Below are 15,267 nucleotides of genomic sequence, written 5' to 3' on the forward strand. Positions count from 1 at the left end.
TAGATAGATAAGCAGCTGTATGTCTTGGGGGTGGGGAGTGGGACAAATCTGTAGATTGATTCCAGGCAACTAAGCACCATAAATAAAAGAAAAATCCAATCTTTAGAAGCATATGATGAAACTAGAGTTGCTACAATATGTTATCTATAATATGCACATTTTAACCCCAAATTAATCTATATACAAAAAAAACCCCAGGAATATATGAATTTATACTCAGGAAAAGGAGTCAGTCAATAAAACAGACTGAATGGTCTCAGATATTGGATTAGCAGGCTAAGTTTTCAAGGTAGCTATTATAGGTATGTTCAGAGTAAATGAATATGGTTAAAGCATTGAAGGAAAATATCGATGAATAAACAGATAATCTAAACAGAAATTATAGAAAATTATAGTTATTAAAATAAAAACTTCCCTGGATGGGCTTGATAACAAAATTGGACATGGCAGAAGAAAGAATTAGTGAACCTGAAAATAAATCAGTATAAACTACCCATTTTGAAGAGTAGAAAGAAAAAAGATTAAAGAAAAATGAACAGTACCTCAGGATATGATCTATCTTGAAGGATGTTCTGTGTGCACCTGACAAGAACGTGTATTCTGCTGCTGCTGAATGGAATGTTTTGTATATGTTTGTTAGGTCCATTTAGTCTAACATGTGGTTCAAGGGCACTATCTACTTATTTTTCTTGTCTGAATGATCTACCCGTTGTTGAAAGTAGGGTATTGAAGTCCTCACTATTATTTTATTGTTGTATATTTCTCCCTTCATAGCTACTGGTGTTTGTTGAATATATGTAGGTACTCCAGTGTTCATATAGATTTATGATTATTATCCTCTTAATAAATTGATCCCTTTATGATGACCCTCTTTGTCACTTGTTATCATTTTTGGCTTAAAATCTATTTTGTCTGCTAGGAGTATAGCTGTCCCTGCTCTCCTTGAGTTTCCATTTGCATGGAATATCCTTGGCCATTCTTCACTTTGAGCTTATGTGTGTCCTTAAAGCTTAAGTGAGTTCCTTGTAGGTAGCATATGGTCAGGTCTTTTTTTAAGTGCATCCAGCCACTCTATGTCTTTTGATTGACTAATTCAATCCATTTACATTTAGCAAATTATTGATAGGTAAGGACTTACTAATGACATCTTATTAATTGTTTTCTGGATGTTTTATAGTTCCCTGTTCCTTTCTTCCTCTCTTGCTGCCTTCCTTTGTGGATTTTCTGCAGGTGTATGCTTTGATTCCCTTCCCTTTATCTTTTGTAAATCTATCATTGGTTTTCCACTTTGTGGTTTCCATGAGGCTTACATAAAACACCTTATAAATATAGCAGTCTATTTTATGCTGGTAACAACTTGTATTGCATACAAAAACTTTACACTTTTACTCTCCCCTTTTATGTTTTTGATGTCACAATTTACCTTTTATCATATTGTGTATTTATTAACAAATTGTTGTAGCTATAGTTCTTTTTAATACTCTTGTTCTTTAACCTTTATACTAGAGTTAAGTGTTTAGCATTCCACCATATTATAGTATTAGAATATTCTGAATTTGACTCTATACTTACCATTACCAGTGTGTTGTATATCTTCATATTTTTTCATGTTACTAATTTCAGGGGATCCATGGGTGAGGTGTTCCCAGTGGCTCATGGGCGGGCTTCTTATTGGAGTCCATGATGCAATTAGTAGGATCCATATCCTTTTATGCCCTCCAAGAGTCCTATCCACTGCTCTTCCAGGCTTTTTCCACAACACCCCCCATCATGTAGCTCATGATTCAGAATCTAGATGGGGTAAGAGAGAAATCATCCCATTTGGCAAAATCTAGCACAACTGGGGAAGCTGAAAGCTCTCTCACATGTTCTCCCTTTTCCCTGTGGGACAAATCATGGGCCAAGAAAATCTCTCTTGGCCCTGAGATGTGTCACCCTGGAGGAAGGGAGGTGTGGGTAAAGTAGAACTATTCCTCTTAACCCACTCCTATGAATATATATATATATATATATATATATATTTTTTTTTTTTTGCTCCAACAATGTGCTGGAACTTCTCTGGAAACCTGGACTTCCACAAAGACCTTCTTGTCCATGGGTGATTGTCTAAGACAGTGTTCTCCAGGGGTTCCTGGACCACAGCTGAAGGGCAAGAACTAGTTCATAAATCACTACATATTCCACAGCTAGGACCAATGTCTGTCTGCCTATTGCCAAATGCACAGTTGGGCATGATTCCTGCCCATGTCCCTTGGCATATGGTGCTGAATTCCATAGCTCCCACCAAGGCGCTTTGATTATGGATGGATGCTGAATTTTTGTTGTTGAGGTGGGGAACAAAAACAAGGTATGTCTTCTGCTACCATGATGGTGATGCCACTCTGAGTCCAGGGATTTCATTGAGGGCTGGTCACACTGGCACTTTCTCCCTACACAACCAGCCATGATTTCCAAAGTTCCAGACTCCCAGAAGAAAAGCAGGTATTTACTATGAATCACATTGTTTGCATAAATAATTTAGGTAAGCTGGTACAGCGGGGCTTAGTGCCTAAGGCATGCAAAACAGTCTTATTATTTAGTAACAGGGAAAATTCCAAAGTCAAGTTTCCATGTGCCAGCCTCACAAACAAGTTCTTCAAAGAGCAACACCAGACCTGCTATCTTAACTCCTTCCTACACAGGCACCCTGGCACCATTTCTACACCCAGCTGAGCTATTTCCTTTCCTCAGCTACAGTTGAATCTGGTTTGGATTTTATTCCCAAAATTTGCAGAAATAGCCTCATTACATCCTCTGCAGAGAAACCAGGCACCAGCCAACTAGGTCCATCTCTTCAGATGTCTGAGTTTCACTTCCACAAATCTCTTCCTTAAAGCTTTTAAATGTTAGAAATTCCAACCTTTTTTTTGTTCATCTAGACCTAGGAGTGATCACTGCTTCCTGCAATTACTATTTCTCTATTTTATGTTTTTAGTGTTTCTTTTTCTTTTTGAGTTACATTGTTAACAATTTGATACTTAGCTTTAAAATATTTATATTCATATTAAGTTATATCTGTTCTGATAACGACTGTGCTTTTTGCTAGATCCTGACTGATACAAAAGCAAAGACCATCTTCCTTTGGCAGAGGTGGTTGACAAGCAAGAACCAACAGGATTTATTGATTCATTACTCATTATTCTCCCTTTTTGGTACCAGATTTGGGGCATGAGGCAGCTGCGGCAATAGCCACAGTTTGCAGCCACTAGCTGCAAATTGACTGACCCCTGATGACACTGGTGGTGGGTGAACTTGAAACAAAATTTGAGTAGCAGCCTCCCCAGATCCCTGTTCTCCAGTTCTTCAGATGATAGTTCAAGTACTTATGAAGCTTCTTCCTCCTTGTAACATCTAGAGTGATTTCTGATTCCTGGGCTAAATTTTGATGGATACATGGGTACACAGGCTATTTATCAAAAGACTAGAGAAAACCACATATTCAGTGGTGAAACTTTAGAAAGGTTCCCCATAATATTACGTATGAGATGAGTGTGTTTGCTCTCACCATTTCACTTCCACATTGTATTAGAGGTACTAGATCTGAACAAGTAAACAGAACATGATGAGTAGAAACAAAACACACCTGTAATTGTTTGCAATTCATATGATTATCTACATAAAATCCTCAAATACAGCTTCTATGGAAAATTTAAATGTACCAAAAAGGTTCCTGGAGCCAAACTGCATTTGTCATATTATACTTGATGCTGCCCTGTGTCTACTTTCATAAGACAAAAATATAAACATTTGAAATACTTTTGTGAGCTTCCCCCCAAAACTATATGAAAGTATACTCAAAATAATCAATAACTTAGGAAATCTGGTAATGTTTGCCTTTGGATGATTACAGTTGAGTGGATAGGGCCTTGAGCTAATTGCACAAAAGGGATTCTATCTATAAATTGGTCAACTAGCTTGTTTCACTAGAACACAGTTTAAAAAACAACAACAAAACAATTCTCCAATCACCTTGATTTTCAGAACAAGCATCATCTTGGCTCTTGTGGCTTGTTTAATGTAGATGAGCTTTAATGGATAACTTGAAATTGTAGGACCATAAAATTTTATAGACAGTGAGGATCAAAAAGGAAGAATCTGTTATGATCACAGTCACTGCTTACAGGGATTTTATCTCAATGCTGTAAATCCTGAAACCTTGCTTTCATCCACAACTTACTTATATGGCCATTTCGAAGGTGCATCTCTATGACATTTCCCTGAATTCCCCCAAATAGACATCTCTACAGTTACTCTCTGTAGGTAATTGCAGCTTCCAGAATAACCTCAGGTCACTGAAACAACCTTCCAGAATAACCCCAGTTCAGCAAACAACCTATTATTAGCCAGCTTCCATCATGAAAATCCATCTTGCTACTGCTGTGGAGATGTGACCTTATGACATTGGAGGAGAAAATGCAAAGAGGTATCTGATGTTTCTCTGTGGTGAAAGCAATGTTGTATGGGCACGTCTTATGAGCCACAGTTATTAAGAATTGGCTTCACCTCTTGCTTTGTTTCATCCTCTTCTGTCTCATGAAACTCTTCTAGGGAGTTACATATATGTTGTGTGACTGTAAATGAATAATATTTGTTCTTAAAATATAAAACTTGGTTTCATCAAATACTGAGTACAAAACTTCCACTGTTCTCCGGTGACCACTGTCTCCATCAGAGTCTGTAAAGAGGTAGGAAACATACCAGTTATAGAACAGAGAAAATTTCACAAGCACTGTCCACTAGGCATAAAGTTGTGAACTAGGTAATCGAAAAACAAAAAAAAGGACACCGACGTACCACAGAGGCAGCAATTGCAGGGAGAAGATACTATCCCTGTGGTTGAAAGAACAAAGGGAAAAGGTTAGAATTATTGCAAGTTAGTAACTTAGAAGAAGGGTCCTGCACAGCCCAAACTCAGGCCTTTGAGGAGAGGGGAGCAGTTCAATACTAGTGTCTCTGAGCTTAGGGAGGAGACCCCAAGGGGCTGGGACCAACACCTCAGAGGACAGGACACTGTTGGCTGATGCTGGTGACTATAGGGTGAAATAACGGGGCATGTTCCACAAGTATTGAAGAACAGCTAACTGAACTTGGCCGCTGCTACACAGGGAAGAACCGTTGCTGCCTGTGTTGAAGGAGCATTGCCAAGGTGATGCTCACAGGAACTCCAGACAGACAGGAAGTCAGCAGGGAGTGAGCAGATGGGAAAGTTCCCTTCTCTACAGCTTTCCTGTCTCCCTTTTTGCCCCCTGCTGGCAGAATCTAACCAGGAGGCAGCTGGCCAACAGAAATAAGGGTTTAAAAAATCCCTGCTTCAGCATCCCAAGGTAATTATGCAAGGGTGACTTGGAGCTGAGAGATGATCGCTTAGTCACTGGCACAACCATCCACAGAAGATTCTTCTGAAAGAACTGAAAATGGACTCCTGATTACAGTTACACTGTGGTAAATGGCTCAACGTACTAAGAAGCTTTATGACTCAGCACAGCCTCATGGTTTTAACAGAAGAGAAAGAGATAACTCAAATTCTAATCTCTGCTCATTATAAAACACAAGAGGATGCACCATTTATCTCAATGTCTACTTCTGAGTCTTGTTTGAAGAATACTGAACCAGGCAAGAGCAAAAAGTAGTAAAATAAATTTGACATTTATTTAACAGACATAAAAAAGAAATGAAGGAGTTTTGGTTCTCTAAACCAGACCAAATAAAACGAATCTCAAATGATGTTTGTTAAAAATGCACTCACTCTCAGTTCTCTCCCCCCAGCCCAACATACACTAAACAGCTAGAACTTTTTACTTCTGCCTTCACATTTCTGTGCAGGATGGAAGTTTGGCTATGTGCATCACAATCCTCTAAAATATGCTTTGTTCTTTAGACAGAAAACTCATTTCTAAAAATTTACTCTAAGGAAATAATCACGTGGCCATGAAATAGATTTAGCCCAAGATCATTCTTATCAGTGTTGTTTAAAATAAAGGAGAGCTGAAAATAAACCTGAAAGTTTATCCATAGGAGCCTGGTTAAGGAAATTATACAAGTAATGAAATACTATGCAATCTATAAACATGACTAGCTAGACAGATCTTTATTAGCATAGAAAGAATAAGTTACAGAACATTCATTCTTTCATTCATTCATTCATTCAAAACCTGAGTACCTGCATTGGCCAATGAACCAAACCCTGACAAGGTCCTTGCCCGTAAGCAGCCCCCATTTATGCAAAACTATTTATGTAAACTTATATGAATATACATATATATACATACATATATACAAATGTCTGGTGGGATTTCTTCAAAAATATTACAAGTCATTGACTAAAAATATGGATTTGTCTCTCAGGGACGAGATTGTAGCTGATTTCTACTTCTGCCTTTGTACTTTTGTATATAGAGCATTAGTATGAAATTATTTTTACAAAAACAATATAGCCACTTTAAAATATGCTACACTTACTCAAAATCTAGGGTACTACATTTTAGCTGAGTTCCCAGTTGAATGTGATTCCTCTTTTGCTCAGAATTACTTTATCATTTGGTTTGTGTCATTCTTGGAAACTTTACATTTTGTTCTAAATGATAATTAGTTTTGGACTTGTCATCCCCCCTTCTAAGATTACAGGTATCTTGAGGACAGTAACACAATCTCATGTAACTCTCCCTTAGAACATTTAAAATAGAGGTTTGATTTTAGTGTATGCTCAGTAAACACGGTGTTGCCTTCCTAATTTCACTCACTATCAAATTGCGCTGGGCATTAATCAGAGTAACTGCTTTGCCCATATAGTTTATAGGTAATCATGCGCTACTTATAGCCCATGCTAAGGAGCAGTCTTAGAGAGCTATGTTTTGTAATACATAACTTTAATCCTCCAGACACAGCTGATTGTACTAAGGGTGGACACTTGACCTAAAGGCAACCAGTCCAAAGTGTGGCCACAGACATGAGCTGGAATGAAAATTTGATCAATAGGCTATTCACAAGAGAAAAAGATAAAAAATAAAAATGGCTATAAACCTACAAAATAGTTGTCAGCTTCATTAATAATTATGAAAATGCAAGCTAAAACAAAACAGAAACATGCTTTTTCACCCCCTGGATTCTTTTTAAAAAGAAAGTGACAATGTCCCATATTGAAAAGAATAAAGAAAAATGGTCACTTCCATATATCACAGGTGGGGATATAAATGAAGGCTTTTTTTGGACAGCAATTTGACAGCATCTATCAGCCCCATTTACATTGTGCTTGTCTTTTGATGTGATGATTCTGCTCCAGGAATACAACTTGCAGAAATATCCCCATGTGCACAGACATGAGGCAGGGATGGCCTTTGTAACGTTCATTAGAGAAACATTTAAAATATTTCTATCATTAGGAAAGAAGGGTTAAGTAAATTATGTTATATCCATACTGTAGAAAGAGAGGCAAGGATTCAATAAAGTTAATAAAATAGAATCCAACATCTTTATCATGACCCACAGTCCTATCTAATCTGACCTCTGCTTCATCTCCTCCCTCTCTCCCCACCACCTAACCTGCTTCAAAGGTCATGGGATTTTGCACTTGCTTATTCCTTTACTTGTATTATTCCTTCTCCAGACATTCTCTTGGCTGGTTCATTCTCTCTAGGATCTCTGCTTAAACATCATCTCAGAATTTTTTCCTCACCATCTTGACCTTAACCCCTCTATATCTTATCCCTCCTCATTTTTCTTCATGGGACTGACCAGCTTTCAACATTAAATTTTGAATCACATATTTTTAATTATCCATCTCCTTCATGAGAACCAAATCATCATGGACAAGGAATTGTCCTATCTATTGGTTATTACCGAATCCCCAATGCCTAGAATTATATCTTGCAATGAATAACAATGTTAGATTAATTAATTATTTAAAAGGTAAGTGATAGAACTGTATGTGTTAACACGGAGAAATATCTAAGATATATTGATGTTGCTGAAAAAACACAAATGATGTGGCCCTATTTATGTAAAGAACATGTATGTGTATATATGTGTTTGTGAGTGTATGTGATACACAAATGCATATAGATGTCTAGACAAAGAGCTAAAATTATACACATCAAATCGCTATCTGACAAAGAGAGTGTCTATAGGAGGCAAGGAAAAAGAATTTTCACATTTTACTCTTTGTGTATCTACAGTAATTAAATATCTGTATGAGAATAGATTCACAGACTTTTCATAAAAGGAAGCAAAAAAGAAAAGGAAGGAAAAATAATTAGTAACAATAAAAAGAAATAATATTTTTCAGCTCTTGTCTCATAACACAATATTATGACACTACAGATATGGTAGCTCATTTAATCATCACAACAACCCTGGAGGATTTATTATCATTATTATTATTTCCATTAGGAAAAAAGCTCAGGCACAGAAGAATTAAGTAACTTACTCAAGATTTTACAGCCTTGAAGCGGTAGAACAGGGGAAGGAAATGAGGAGGGAAGGAAGGAAAGAGAGGGAGAGTGGGAGAAAGGGAGTAAGGAAGGACTCCTTCATCAGTTGATGGATGGAAGATGAAATCTAGCAAAAGAAAAATGGTTGAGGTTGTCAAGACCTGCTATGCAAAACTGCAGGTTATTCAGAAGAGAATGAAAGAGAACAAAGATGTTTAGCTCCTGTCCTGTGATGCTCAGCAATTCCAGAGTTCCCAAGATTCCTTGAGTCAGATTATTCAGCTTTCTCTGAATTTCTACGCATGTGTCTTTACAAAAGCTCTGCAGTACACAACGACTCGAGTAGAGCTCTGTCCTTTGCCTAAATCACATACGTTCCATATAGGAATGTATGTTCTTGACCTACAGAAAGAGGGCCATGTGTCAGAAAATGACCCCCTAGTCTTTTAAAAAAGAGAAATAATCAAATTAAGCTCAATATTGGGCAGCAAAGCATGGACATTTTAGAGGTTTTCCAAGAGACCATCAAAATAATCTGTGTGTGTGTGAGAGTGTGTATTCTTAGGTGCTGATCTTTCTGTCTGTCTGTCTTATGCTTATTTGATAGGCCATTTTTTGTTTTTAATCCTGCAGTGTGGTATAATCTAAGTGGGTGTATTTAAGGTAAATTATATGAAAAACACAAAGGAAAAAGAACAATACAAGAGAAAATGTTATAAAAATAGATATGCCTCATGTTAAGTTAAAATGCTTCTTCTTAATTTTCTTACTCAACACTTCAATGCGTCATGATAGCTTACATTATGCACTGCATTTTATTTTCTTTCGAGCTTCTCCATGTGATGAAGGAGAAATCATGGGTAAGCATTTCAGAGAGCTCTGGTATTGTCTCCTTCTATCTCTTTATCTATTAAAATAATAGTTCACTTATTTCTATTAAACTGATATTGAGTCATTCTTGTAATCCTCCTATCATAAGATTTTATCATCTTTAAGGTTTCATTTGGGATCTGAGTGAGATTGATCATTGTAGTCATCATAATCTTTTAATTAAAAGCCCTGTGTCGCATTTACCCATAGATGAACCCTAACCACATTCACTCAGTCCACCACTGGTGTTACGTTACAGAGAACTCCACTTTACTGACAAACCTTGCGGTTTTTCTGCTTCAGAGCATGAGGTTTATCGCTTGTGAATCATGATTAAATCTGAGCGTAAATGATTACAAACGCACCAATTGCAAAGGTTGGCTTTCACAGCTCAAAGTGTCTACATATAAAGAACTGCTCTTTTTAGAGCGAACTGAAAACAACAAAAAACAAGGTATCATATCTCATTTGTAGATTTTGTTCCTTCCTCTGAAAGAGACTGAAAGATTAGGTCACACTGTCCTATGAAAGCATATTCCCTCTTACACTGACGCAAGGATATGATTTAAGTGTGCTCATCACCACAGCTATGCCTTTTATGCTGTGAGCTATTGAAACATGAATACTTCACTAATTCTTTGCAACTACTAGACTGTAAATCAAACATGCCACTTAGTAAATGACCTTTATTCTTCATATCTGTTTCTTACTGAAGATCCCTAGCTGTTTGTGGGTACTACAAGAAAACATAGAAGGTTTTGAGGAAAATGCTTTAACTTACCGTTCCCCTCAGGCAACTGGTATCGTTTGAAGCTCTCAGTGTAATGAAACAAACAGCTAGTTGAAAGGTGAAAATTTTAGTCAAACAATTTTTATGGGGTTTATATTTTATTCCTTCCATAGGACACTAAATAATGGATGTGAACAATTTTTTTCCCACTGAATTTGCCCGTTGTTTTGATGGTAGGTCATTAGAAACACAAATTCATTAAGAAATGAAATGGTCATTCAAGCGATCATTTGTAAAGATAACTCTTCTGGGGAGAAAAGCAAATTTAGCAGTAACATTTTAAAAAATTAATTCAGCCTAACCATAATAATAACGACTCCCATTTACTGGATATTTGCTACGTTCTGGCCACTCATCAGAATTTATCACCTCTGGCCAGCTCAGAGCCCAGAGCCCATTGGATTAGCAGTAAGCAAGTCATGGTTGTGTTTGCCAAACTGAGTTTCAGAAACAGTTTCAGTGGGGGTGGAAGTTGGGTTTCAATGGATTGAGCAGGAGTGGGAGAGAAGGATGTGGAAGCAGCTACCATGAAAATAAAATTTCTCATGAGGGGGAAAGGAGAGATACCACAGAAGCTGGTTGGAAAGTGGGTTTTAAGAAAAGAAGTTTGTTTTTTAAGACAGGGGAGAACTGAGCTTATGTAAGTGAAACCTGGAACAGTACTTTGAAGGTACAGAAGACAGATGAAATAATCTACTGAGCAAGGCAACTGAGGAATCAGAGCGAGGAGGAGGAATTCAGGAGAAGGCATCCCTTCTGTGTTCTGATCTTGTCAAACCCTACTGGACATCTGGCCTTGGGTATCCCAGGAGCATCTCCACCTCAGCATTTCCACCCCCGCCCCCAAACTTGTTGTTCTGCTTTTGCCGCCTCTCTTAACAAATGGCACCGTTATCCACCCACCTTCCCAAACCAAAAATCTGGACACAATGCTGGATCATGCCTTTTTCTTATCCTCTCAACCCATTGCCAAGTTCTATCCATTTTAACCACTTAAAAGCTAGGTATATGATGGGGCATCTGGGTGGCTCAGTTGGTTAAGCATCCAACTCTTGATTTCGACTCAGATCATGATCTCAGGGTCCTGGGATCAAGTACCACATTGGACTCCCCGCTCAGTGGAGACTCTGCTTGTCTCCATCTCCCTCTGCCTCCCCCCCACCCCCCAGCTTGTGATCTCTCTCTCTCTCTGTCAAATAAATAAATAAAATCTTTAAAAAAAAAATAGGTATATGACCTAACTCCTGAGGATCTTTCCCTGAATACCCAAGCCCAAGTTAGGTGTCCTGCTTATCAGTCAAGATCCCATCAGAAAAACAGAAACTACTCTAGATAGTCCAGCAGAGGTGATTTAATACAAGGAATTCATTCCACAGAGGAGGAAAGCATTGAGAAGTTCAGGCAACTAAGCCAATAACAGCCACAGAAAGCCAACTACCACCCTTAGAATTGAAAGAACAACTTAAAGAGATGGTGTTACTAGAACCAGTGGAGTACTGGTTAATGCTTAATATCCAGCTCTGTCGGGGAATAACGAAAAGTGTTTGCCAATTTCTGTGGTGTAGATATCCCACCATGGCTGACTTCAAGCTACCAACTCATCGCCAAATACAGAGTTGGGAAAAGATACACATATCCAGCCCTTGTGAACTGACATACCAGAAACAAGAAGCTGGGCCTGTCAAACAGAATTTCTTTTTTTTTTTTAAGATTTATTTATTTATTTGAGAGAGAGTGTGAGAGCAAGGGTGGGGGGAGGGGCAGAGGGAGAGGGAGAGAGAGAATCTCAGGCAGACTCCCCACTGAGCATGGAGCCAGCTGCGGGGGCTCCACCTCATAACCCTGAGATCATGACCTGAGCCAAAATCAAGAGTCAGATGCTAACCCACTGAGCCACCCCGGCACCCCCAGAATTTCAAGCAATGGAGGAGAAGCAGCTATTTCCAAAGATGCTGCCTGAGTGGGGTAAGGGGACAAATACCTTGGCTTCTCTAATTCTGCCACCTTCCATTCTCTCTTCAGTGCCCTTCTTTGGCCAAACCCAGCCAAAATCCAGCTGAGCCTGGGAAATGCAGTCCAGAACTTCAGATCTCCTCAGATATAGAGCATAGCTGAGAAGGGCAAGGAATGGATCCAAAAACATTTGAGTAAGAAAGGAGCACTTCTACCTCCTTTATAACTGGTCTATGAGCTCTATGAGGACAGGAACCCCTTCACATCTCAGAGTCTGGAGTTCAATAAGTGTCACCTATTTCACAGAATAAATGAATGATTTATTAGCAAATGTGATATCTGCATTTAATAAGCAGAATACCTGTGTCTTTATGTATATATGTGACTTGCTGTCAAATCACCACATTTATTGACATGGTGGCACTAGAACTTGGTAAAATAACATAGAAAGTTATCATACTACTTGACTTCCTAAAATTCTCATTAGGGCCTCAGTCCTTTGAGCCCATCTCATACAACTTGCTGGAAAACTGAAAACTTTTGTTTGATCTCATGACTGCTGTCATTTAAAAATCTCCAAATTATTTACAAAGCTGGGTTTCCACAATTATCATTAACCTAGTACGTCCTGCAAGTTTCCCACTCCATCTAGCATAGGCTCATCCTCCAGCAATTCCAAAGCCCTAGTTAAATTCTTCATCTCTTATTGCTAGTTCCAGCCAATGGGCAAACTGCCTCTGTTTCCACCAGTCCTCTGCCTGGTCCAACTCCTATCACTATCCGCCTTCAAGAGAGTCAAATCTATTTCATTTGGAGGACTATCTGTAGTAGAATTTTCCTGTGGATCTTACCCCAGTAGTGCTTCTGCTTCATGTGGCTGCCTTCGATCAAATATGTATTTAGAAAGATTTGTAAGTCTTGTGAAAATAAACAAAACTGAACACTAGTTAAAATGGAAAGGATAGATTTAACCAGTAACATACCATATTGGGGATGTATTATAGCACTATATTCAAAACGGTAAAGAGCCCAGTGTGAACTGAACTCCACTTCTATTTGTACTGAGGTGACTATTTTAAAGGGAGAATGAAGGAATAGGAAGGGGGGAGGGGTAGGACAGTGAGCAGGGCCTCAGTAGAATCAGGGAAGTGAAAAATTACAAAAAAGCAGGAAGATGGGGGTTGGTGCATGTGAAACTCATCTGGGTTTGTCAGCTGGTGCGTATACAAGTTAGGTTCTTACCCTCCCACAGAGGCTGGGAGACAGGGGCTCTATCTTCAGGTGTTGGTTGGAACAAACAGTAAAGTCTTTTGGCAGCCTTGAGTTTCCTTGGGCAGGCACTTTGAGAGGAGGGAGGTAGTCTTTAGCTATTAGATTCTATGTTAATGTTTTGGGTGGGTCTTTATAGACTAAGGTTGGGCCTTGTCCAGAGGAGGGCTCAGAGAAGCCCGGCTAGAATTGGTCAGGGAGAGAATCAGTCTCAAGCCAATGTACATTCTCAGTGATTCACTCTTACCAGATAGCCTCTCCATCGGACAGGCATGAGAAGGCCATTAAATCAGAGACTTAGGTCCCTTTTCCTTACCTACAACTGTCTAAGAGCAGGGACGAAGTGTGGTTCCCTGTTGAACTACTCCTCCTGTGAATGGATCCATTTTTCTCCACATTCAGTGTCACCCAGGGGTGGACCAAGTGATGGGTGAGGTCTTCCTCGGGTGGAGGCAATAAAGGGGTGTATCTTATCTATAGAGACTCTGAAAACACATGCTTTTTTATTATTGCCATGTGCTGGCAACTCTCAACAATGTCAGTGATAAAAATACTCCTACTCCCTGAAATTTTTGTTGATCTAAATTCTAAATAATTGCTCTGGCTAATGTTTTTTGCTAATATATATGTAGGCTTCAAATTAACAGATTTATCACTTATTCTTCAATAAATATATTTTTTAAAGGGAAGTTAATTTGGAGAATTTCCAGTTGTCTAGTCAGCCTTTAGCACTTGTGGACTCAGCACATGCTTTCATTTTAAAATAACTTTGTAATGGTTCAGAAGCCATTTGAACTCACTTTAGGTGCTGCATGTAGCTTTCATTTTTTTCCATTTAAGCAGCAGATTCAAAATATACAATGACAGCACAGTGATTGTAAAGACGAAGAGGGAGAACTTGAGTTACTTTAAGTAATTCAAGTTATTTGTGTTAAAAACATTACAAAGGGAAACGGAGTGTGAACCATGAGGTACAGTATTTCATTTGTTAAGTACAAATTTTAATTCATACATATTGAATAGTATCTTTAAAATAGAAATGTATTCTTCTTTAATTAATAATAGTTTTATTTTTTTAAGAATTTATTTATTTATTTATTTAAGACTGACGGAGAGAGAGAAAAGCAGGAGATGGAGAGAGCACACATAAGCAGGAGATGGGCAGGGGCAGAGGGAGCGGCAGAAGCAGACTCCCCCCAGAGATCATGACCTGAGTTGAAGTTAGACTCTTTTTTTTTTTTTAAGATTTTCTTTATTTATTTGAGACAGAGAGCATGAGAGGGAGGAGGGTCAGAGGGAGAAGCAGACTCCCTGCCGAGCAGGGAGCCTGATGCGGGACTCGATCCCGGGACTCCAGGATCATGACCTGAGCCGAAGGCAGTCGCTTAACCAACTGAGCCACCCAGGCGCCCTGAAGTTAGACTCTTAACCAACTGAGCCACCCAAGCACCCCAGTAATAGTTTTAAAACTAAAAATTGAATCAAGAAAAAAAACATTCCATTAGAATGATGACTGTATTATTGCTTAAATGTTGGTTTTAATAAAATTCACTTACTAGTTATCAGAAGATTATTTATATAAGATATTATAATAGAACTATAACTGATGATTGAAGTTCAAACTGTTAAAGAGAAAAAACAATGGAATGAATAGCAGTGTGTTTATCCATTTTGGTGCTGCATGTGCATTTTATCTTTCGATTTTTTTTAATTGGCATGAGACAAAGTTTCAGTGAAAGACATTTCTTTTTTGTCTGTGTTTCTTTTCTAGCCATTATCATTATAAGCTGTTGGTTTCATTTGATTATTTTTTTTCATTATTTTTATTCTTATGTTAATCCCCATATATTATATCATTAGTTTTAGATGTAGTGTTCCATGATTCATTGTTTGTGCATAACACCCAGTGCTCCATGCAGA

The sequence above is a fragment of the Leptonychotes weddellii genome, chromosome 1 (genome assembly GCF_054177405.1).
Source record: "Leptonychotes weddellii isolate Sample4059 chromosome 1, ASM5417740v2, whole genome shotgun sequence".
NCBI classification, from domain to species: domain Eukaryota; kingdom Metazoa; phylum Chordata; class Mammalia; order Carnivora; family Phocidae; genus Leptonychotes; species Leptonychotes weddellii.